The 7,500-nt window shown below is 35.3% G+C and overlaps 2 protein-coding genes across 3 annotated transcripts in view; one reads left to right on the forward strand and one right to left on the reverse strand.

The window, feature by feature from the left end:
• LOC136853044 (uncharacterized) overlaps window positions 1-7,500 on the forward strand; it is a 248,876-nt gene that overhangs the window by 147,142 nt on the left and 94,234 nt on the right. The gene's annotated exons all lie outside the window — the stretch shown is intronic.
• Gbs-76A (Glycogen binding subunit 76A) overlaps window positions 1-7,500 on the reverse strand; it is a 148,805-nt gene that overhangs the window by 138,162 nt on the left and 3,143 nt on the right.

Here is a 7,500-nt window from a genome sequence, read left to right on the forward strand (position 1 = left end):
TATACACATACAGTATGTATAAATGTATGTCCATGCCATTGACAAATATTACATCAAATGCTTTCATTTACGAGCTGTGTACACTCTTTTATAACTGAAAGCACTTGCATTAAGAGCTTATGGCATTTGATTAGATTTTTCTTTTTTAGTCGACACATATGTAAATATTCTCGAATGAACCAGAGTCCCTCTAACTGGTATCTAATACCCTCAGCATCACTCTATTTTGATATATATATATTTTTTTTTTCATGGGTTATTATTAGGTTAGTGTGTTTGATAAAATATTTCCGATGGTGTTCCGATGTAATCCAGTGTAACGCTTTGCTTTTCCTGTACTGTTTATATCTGTTAACGTAACAGATTATTAAATTTTGGGCGAGCGAAAACGTCGTAATAGTTTGAAATATTTTAGTAAATTGATTAATCTCTTCCTCTATTTTCATTCGAAAGGAAATACTCATTCTTTCCCTGTGCTGTTTGTGTATATACATATATATGTGTGTGTGTGTTTGTGTATATATGTATGTAGGCATGTATGTTTGTATATACATATATGGTGTGTGTGTTTATCTTTGAAAAATTCTCAAGCTCCCCATTTTGGTAGTACAGACAGTTAACTATATTAAAACGTACATACATATATACATATATATATATGTATGTATATATATGTACGTAGGCATGTATGTTTGTATATACATATATAGTGTGTGTTTATCTATGAGAAATTCTCAGGCTTTCCATTTTGGTAGCACAGACAGTTAACTATATTAAAACGTACATACGTACATACATACATACATACATACATATATATATGTATATATATGCATGTAGGCATGTATGTTTGTATATACATATATAGTGTGTGTTTATCTATGAGAAATTCTCAAGCTTTCCAGTTTGGGTATTACAGACAATTAAGTATAGTAAAACATACATACATACATACATACATACATACATACACACACACACACACACACACACACACACACATATATATATATATATATATATATATATATATATATATATATATATATATATAATATAGTATTTATTTATTTATTTGCATAACATCAGAATTCTAGTAAATAGCATACTGGCAAAAATCGTCAAACTGGGTAAAATTTTATTTGCATTCACTGATTTGATTATCGAACACGTTACAGTTTTACCTCTGTAGGATATCGTGACAGCCGATGATGACAACTATTCGTATTCTTATTATTATAACTTAGTTTTATACAACCTGTTATATCAATAGAATGTCATTTATTCGGTCACAGTTATATATAACTCGTAAAAGCTATTTTTATTTTTGGATCGAGCGCCTATTTGTTTACCCAGATATTTGCAAAGCAGCTATTGGATTTTAACGCATTGACAGAAAGAATAAGATAGTAAAAAATGCGCAATCGAGTGTTCTGTCACCCGTTACAGCGTATGATCAAGGCCACCGAAAATAGACCTATCTTTCGGTAGTCTCGGTATAATGCTGTATGAGTCGCGGCCCATGAAACTCTCAGCCGGCCGTGGTGGCCTCTCCTATAGCGTTGCCAGAAACACGATTATGGCTAACTTTAACTTTAAATAAAATAAAAACTACTGAGGCTACAGGGATGAAATTTCGTATGGTTGGTGATTGGAGGGTGGATGATCAACGTACCAATTTGCAGCCCTCCAGCCTCAGTAGGTTTTAAGATCAGGCGGATAGAAAAAGTGCGGACGGACAGACAAAGCCGGCACAATAGTTTTCTTTTCAGAAAACTAACAACTGGTAGGTTTGACAAGACGTTGCATGAAATAGGCCTAACAAAATTTTGTAAATAACATGAAAACTGATACAAAACAAGAATCGACATTGTTGCAGCTGGTACTACTGTTACTAGTAGTAGCAGTAGTAGAAATCCACTAGTACTAATAATGATAATAATCAAAACCATATTTTTATACAAAAATTTTATAAGGAAACTTCTTTTTTTCTCTGATTAGGATAATGAAGGCCTGGCACAGTGACAAAGACTTAATTGCCTGAATTTCGCGCCAGATTCGGAAAAAAATGACAGGAATTTGCGCGCGAAAACCTGGAATGGATCTGCTGACTCGAGATTCCATGGGAGTTATCAATGGCCGATATTTCTCTTATTGATTTTCTCTCCTTATGGTGTGTCTCCTGCGATGGTGAAATGATAGTGAGCGGTGGAAATGGCGAGGGCAGAGATACGATGATGAGATTCTGAATGACTTCGATAATGACACTATCGGTCACGGCTTTTCGGAAGAAGTCTCTGCCAAGGGGGTTCTTGGCAGTGCGTATTGGAACGACAGATGGCGTTGTCAGGATTTATGCCAAGGATAAAAGGAAGATAGGTGTGGTGTAAATATATATATATATATATATATATATATATACAGTATATATATATATATATATATATATATATATATATATATATATATATATATATATATATATATATATATATATATATATATATATATATATATATATATATATATATATATATACTGTATATATATATATATATATATATATATATATATATGTATATATATATATATATATGTATGTATACATACACACACACACACACACATATAAAAGTATATCTTAGTTTAACCGGACCACTGAGCTGATTAACAGCTCTCCTAGGAGCTGGCCCGAAGGATTAGATTTACTTTTACGTGGCTAAGAACCAATTGGTTACCTAGCAATGGGACCTACAACTTATTGTGGAATCCGAACCACATTATAGCGAGAAAATGAATTTCTATCACCAGAAACATTCTCTTGTTCTTCTTCACTGGCCGGTTGGAGATTCGAACTCGCGACCAACAGGGTGGTAGCTGAAAACGGAACCCTCTCACCCAGCGAGGAACTAATCATATATATATATATATATATATATATATATATATATATATATATATATATATATATATAATTATGGGTTTGTGTTGGCAAATGTTTACTTTTTATAGCTTAAAGATTTTTCATTTTAAGCAAGAGCAATCCGTACAAACACAGGCAACCATTGATGAAAGCAACTAAACACATAAATGTGATGGTGGAAAAAATAACTCTCTCTCTCTCTCTCTCTCTCTCTCTCTCTCTCTCTCTCTCTCTCTCTCTCTCTCTCTCTCTCTCTGTTTGGATCTCGTGGCTTTAAGATCTGATGTGCCTTCCCAAACAGACCAACCCTTTTGACCTATATTTAGAAGAAGAAGAAGCACGGTATCGCAAATCCGTGTCTTTAGGATGCCAGGGTTACAGCAGAAGGATTACTTTGGTGTGGAAATGGTTTTAGGGGTTTAATGTTCATTTTAAAAAAATATGCTGGAATTACTTTAGGTAAAAGGGAAATATATATTTATGTTTTACAGGTAAGTGTTGGCGTTTATTCCATTCTTCAACCATTGCTACTTTTTGTTCACCACTTTGTCTTTCAATTATATAATTAGTTGCATTCTTTTTTTTTTCATTCTTTTGGCCCATTCAGTCGTGATTATGATAGTTTTTCATAAGTTCAGTTTCACTTGAATTTTCACTAATTTCTAACTCCATTACTTACTCTCTAGTAATTACTTTGTCTTCCAATGTTATAATTAATTTTCATCTGATTATTTTGTAATCCGATTTCTTTACTTCCACTCACAGCAATTAACTTCTTTATCGTTATCCATTTATGTTCAGCCTGAATTCTGTACCAGTGTCCTTTAATGATCACACTATTTGGTCTTCATCACGATAATCCCGTCATCATTATAAATCACTCTCCTATTCATTGTCATTTATCATCACCCCCCATCAACTTTATGGATATCATTATCATCATTTGCATCACATAAATCACCATCGATTAGAAGACCCGGTTCAGGAATACATTAGTGACCCATTAAGTTGTTGTTAGCTAAAATTAAAGACAGTAACTCAAATTAACTGATGTTAGATAATGGTTACCGTACCCAGTCAGTTATACCAAGATTTGCTGAATGTTATCTAAACGACTGTGGGGCATTATGAAAAATAGAAATAAAAAATTATAGAGCAATATAGAGCAAGAGTAGTATTAATGATTAACAGACTTGCATGCTAGATGGAAATGACTGCTGACTCTTAAGCCTATTAGAATAATACGGTGTATTTTGTGAAAAATGAAATATAATCTGAAGCCGTGTGTATAAGAAAGATAATTTAAAGCCGTGTATAAAAGAAAGATAATTTAAAGCCGTGTATAAAAGAAAGTATTATTTGTTTAATCTGTATATATACATATATACGTTTATATATATGTGTATATATATTATGTATATAATATATGTATATATGTATATACACAGAGTTAGCAAATAATACTTACTTTTTATACACAACTTTAGGTTATATTTCATTTTCTAAAATACACACACACATACGGTATATATATATATATATATATATATATATATATATATATATATATATATATATATATATATATATATATATGAGTGTGTGTATTTGTGTATGCACGTGTATTCGGAGAAAGAGAAAAAATCTGGCTTTCATAAACGTACCTAAATCCGAAATAAAAAAAAAGGATGAATAAGTAGAAAACAAGTACAGAAAAGAGAACTTCAAACTCTCAAGACGTCTTAGTGGGGTTTAATATCACATGAATTACGTTCTGTGCCCTCCGGAGTGGCGTGGACAACGTGTTGCGTGGGTTATGTCCTTTCTTACGTAATATTTATGTGTAACTCAGTCAAGTAAATTAATTTTCCTCTCTTTATATAGCTGCCATTGCACTTCTTGCACCTTCTGCAAATTGGTGCTTGTTTGGTGATAATTCATAGTTGTAAGTGATCTTTCTGTAAGGCTCTATATAATTATGTTTGGTTTATTTTTAATCTTTATTGTGGTCACTGGAATTTAATACGTTTCTGTTTTCTGTAAAAGAAAAGTATTGAGATGGCTATTTATCCGCACTTTTTCTGTCCGCCCTCAGATCTTATAAGCTACTGAGGCTAGAGGGCTGCAAACTGGTATGTTAATCATCCACCCTCCAATAATCAAACATACCAAATTGCAGCCCACTAGCCTCGATAGTTTTTATTTTATTCAAGGTTAAAGTTAGCCGTGATCGTGCGTCTGGCACCGTCATAGGTACCAACAACACATGCCACCACCGGGCCGTGGCTGAAAGTTTCGTGGGCTGCGGCTCATACAGCATTATGCGCTGTACAGAAAGTCGACGGCGCCGAAGAAACTTGTTTCATATTTTCTTAATTTTTATAAGTGATTTTAATGGATAACCTTCGCTATATTCTGGACCTCTCTCTCTCTCTCTCTCTCTCTTCCACGCGTTCTGCACCTCTCTCTCTTTCACCTTTGATATTTTGGACGACGCCAGGCTATGTTTTTCTGACGCGGTGGGCTCTCTCCTCCTCCTCCTCCTCCTCCTCCTCCTCCTCCTCCTCCCTCCTCCTCCTCCTCCTCCCCTCCCCTCCCCTCCCCTCCCCCCCTCCCCTGGCCGCCATCAATCCGCCCTTCCACGCGCCCTCTGGAATCATCGATGAACTCCAGATAAAAGTAAAAACTCTATATATAAAATTACGTAGCTTTACTTCACAATTGGAGGCGTCGTCCACATGAAAGTCGAGAGGACTTGGGGTGTTTATAGGGCGCGTTCGTTCCGACACGTCTCTCTCTCTCTCTCTCTCATAGGAGAGCATTCGGTGCGCATGACCGTTTTCGAAGCGATTCTCAGATATTGCCGGATGAGCGGGAAGGGTGACGTGACAACGCATCTGGTGGCCCAAAATTTTTTTTTATTGAAGGTGAATGGGAACGAGGAGAGCAGGAGTAAGTTGCTTGAGGAAAGAATATGTGAACATTGCGTTCCTCTGCGATTGTCTTGAAGGATTTTCCTATTTTCGGTAAGGGAGGGAAATTATTATTCATCCTAAGTACTCCTGTCACATTAGTTGGCTTATTTCTTGAGTTATTGATTATGCATCTTTCAACCTTTCGAGATACTGTCGCTGAGAGTTTATTTATGTAATATTTTAAGCAGCCTGATCGTATGTTTCATTTTCATATGTTTACTTGACACTGTTTTGAATTTTTTCCATAATAAATATAACACATATTACTAATTTCATGTGTAAACTCGGACGCTTAAACACACACGCACAAACACACACACTTACAGCCCATGTCTTAAGCTATGAGATCTTCGTCATGTGGAAAAGCTTTAGGCATTCTCTAGCTTAATATTATAATTAACCCACAGTGCCCATTGCATGCAACGTAAAAAGTCCATGCCGTTAGTCAGATGAACCTCTCTCTCTCTCTCTCTCTCTCTCTCTCTCTCTCTCTCTCTCTCTCTCTCTCTCTGTTGCCACCGCTCTGTAGCCCAAGGTCAGGCCCAAAGTCATTGATCTTTTGGTACTCATACTTCCATGTTACCTGCTTGCAAAAACGGTACTGGCTTGTTAAAGGTGTGTACTTATTTATTCACTATTTTTTATACCTTTATCTTTATGTTTTGAAGGTTTATCTTTATATTTTGAAGGCGACATTGTTCGTACTTTGTGACCTCCTCCACCTTCGTGAAGCTTTAATGATATTTGTCAGTTACAATCGTGTTTCATCTATCGATCTTTCTGTCTAACTGTGTGTTTGTGTGTTTATGTGCTTATATTTTATACACTAAGGCCTCTCTTTTTTTTATTTGTCTTTTCAGTCGTTTTTGAATGAGAAGGGTTTATAAACTTCTACCTTTTTGAGCTGAAAGTAATTTTAGAAAATTGTTCTCCACAATACACCCTGCACTCGTTCGTATACTTAAAGATGTACATTCACACACCTAATGGCAACTCAGGTATTTGTTTTATATTTTCTAATTCCTTTCTTTGTTTGTTATCTTTTCAATCTTAAGTTTTTTGGGTTATTTTATATAACGTAATATATGTTGTTTCAGTTTAATTCATGCATAGAAGGAAAAAATTTTGCCCCGAAATATATGCGTGAGTTTTCATTTCTCTCTCATTTCTCATTCTTATCTGGTTATTGTCAATAACATCCTTACAAACGCAACCCTGAGGTATTTTTCAAAAATTTCCTTAAAGGTGTAAGATTTAACATCTTTAAATTTCCGAGTGTACTTTGCAAATTTCTTTGATGCGTCATATTGAAGTAAGGCTCGACCCTTGAATACATCTGGGCGAATTGATCCTCAAAGTAAACTCGAGAGACCCGATGCCTTGGGTAAACTTCGGCGGAAGAGCCCTGAGTAAACTCTCCTGAGTGCCAGGTGCCATCTGAATGAGAGGGAGCTATTAGGGGTGTCAGGCTCTAAGGGAGATATTTGGGATATCAGGTTCCCGGGAAACCACTTGGGATATCAGGCTCCCAGAAGGCTATTTGGGATGTCAGGCTTCTGAGGAGCTATTTGGGATGTCGTGTTTCCCAGGGAACCATTTGGG

This window comes from Macrobrachium rosenbergii, chromosome 26, assembly GCF_040412425.1.
Source record: "Macrobrachium rosenbergii isolate ZJJX-2024 chromosome 26, ASM4041242v1, whole genome shotgun sequence".
Taxonomy (NCBI): Eukaryota; Metazoa; Arthropoda; class Malacostraca; order Decapoda; family Palaemonidae; genus Macrobrachium; species Macrobrachium rosenbergii.